Source organism: Dipteris shenzhenensis, chromosome 5 (assembly GCF_047967505.1).
Source record: "Dipteris shenzhenensis isolate YYH24624 ecotype China chromosome 5, Dip_SZ_1.0, whole genome shotgun sequence".
Taxonomy (NCBI): Eukaryota; Viridiplantae; Streptophyta; class Polypodiopsida; order Gleicheniales; family Dipteridaceae; genus Dipteris; species Dipteris shenzhenensis.
In genome coordinates, this window is record NC_141600.1 from 31,847,843 (window position 1) to 31,850,037 (window position 2,195).

A 2,195-nucleotide genomic window follows, 5' to 3' on the forward strand; every position below is an offset into this window, starting at 1 on the left:
ATAGTTCCTTGCTAGAGGAGCTACTCTGAAGGTTGACGCGGTTCGATGGAGTCTACTGCACAGGTGGTTGGCGATGTGTGAAGGGCTGGTCGTTGGTGATGCTTCTAGGTCATAAATGCTGCGAGTGGCTGCTTTTTGGCTCTTTGGAGGAGCCTTTGGACCTGGTTGGGTGTTCATCTATAATAGTTGCATGGGCGCTAGAGCTATTGATTGCACATTTTAAGGAGGCCCGTTGGCTACTGCTGGAGTCGAGTCTAGAAGCTTGTGGGCTACGGAAGAGCTGAGGCGATGGTTGCTGGTAGGAGCTCACCTCTAGAGATGGGCGTTGATGCAGATGCTCGCTGGTACAAGTAGCTATGGCATGTTTGACACCGGTGCTCAATCAAAGGTGCAAGTGAGTCGAGCCGTTGACTGGCAATGGCATAGTAGACATTGAAGAGGCTACAGACGGAGCGGTTGGAGGCTTGTTGGAGGCCAGCTCATTGGTAGTGCCGGCTGTGGAGTCGCTGGTCGAGCTGAGAGGCTACTGGCATTAGTCACCTCTCCTGAGCTCTACTTAAGTCGCCACTCAATGGAGGTACCTGCTGGCCTTGTATGCCTATTGCAGGCTACTGAAGGTCTCTTGAGACTGTTGCTAAATGCTGGTGGCTGAGTGAAGGCCATCAGAGTACTTGGAGTCGTGACTGAGTCGAGGCGATGCAGAAGATAAGGCTGCTAGGAGCTAGAGCCTCACATGACTTTTGGAGCCTTTGATGGAGAGTTCCCTTGGTAAGAGGCAATTGAAGGAGGCTATTCAGAGGCGCGTAGAGTTGCAAGTCTTCATTTGTAGAGAAACATCTTTGTAAAAACACCTTTTGCAACAACAGCTTCTTCACAGCATCATCAATCTTGAAATGTCTTCCATGGACATAGTTTCACACATAAGAACTCTCCCTAAAGGTACTATGGGTGTGCCAAATTTTATTTCTCTATACACAAAGCATGGGAAAGAAAACACTCACTAATCTACCTAGGCTTGTGGAGCACCTAAGCTCTGATACCATGAGAAAGGTCCAATATATGATCGCCACTAAGCCTAGTGCACACAAGATCAGCAAAAGAACTAAGGAGGCTCAAAGCACACTAAATAAGGCATGAGAGGGAGATAGTAAATCTATGTCTATTGCAATGTGTTTTCAACAATACATGATAGGCCTCTTATATAGAGAGTGCCCTTTGAATAGTCAACACTTGTGTGATCCTCTCATCCACATCTCTCCTTGTGGATATCCTCAATCCACATCTCCACATCATGTAGTCCACATCTTAGGGTGGCTACTTTAATACATTTCTTATCACATACCTTCGCCCTTTAATCTATGTGCTCATGGCACCATATCTCAACACTTCATTTTGTCAACATAGAATAAATCTCAAATTGGATGCAGTTCCAAATGTCCAACGGAGATATAGGATGAATCCCAACTATGCAAAGCAAGTGAAAGAAGAGTTGGAGAAGCTCATGCAAGTGGGGTTTATCTATCCCTTGGATCACGTTAGTTGGTTATCTCCCATTGTAATAGTTCCTAAGAAAAATGGAAAGTTGCACAGTGCGGACTTGTGTTGATCATAGAAAGTTAAATGCAGCTACCATTATTGATCCTTTTCCATTACCTTTCTGTGACACTATGTTAGATACTATTGCAAGTCATGAAATATATAGTTTTCTTGATGAACTTTGGCTTAAAGAATGCTCCACCAACCTTCCAAAAGTGGATTCAAGAAGTATTTGCAGAGTATCTTACCTCTTTTATGAGGGTTTTTCTTTGATGATTTCTTAGTTTTTGGCCTGGCAGACCAACTCAATATGTATCATGTCACCACCCTTGTCCAAAATCTAGGGTATGTGAGGAAAAGGTCCTTTTTGAATATGGATGTATTTCTTGTAAAAAATTCAAATATGCAAGGGAAAAATATGAAAATATCATGTCCCCCCTATCACAAAATATATGGTATATACCTTGAAAATAATGCAAGATTTTAACATTTGTACATATTTTTCATAATGTGTGATGCTCAAGGGGGGGGGTCTTTTGGATGAGGGGAGGAGTAAAACAAAAAATACACTAAAATATGAAAACCTCTCTTAGTTGAAATTAATGTGATTTTTTCATGTGTTACCTAAATTTCAAGGCATAAAGACATATTTAAAGCTC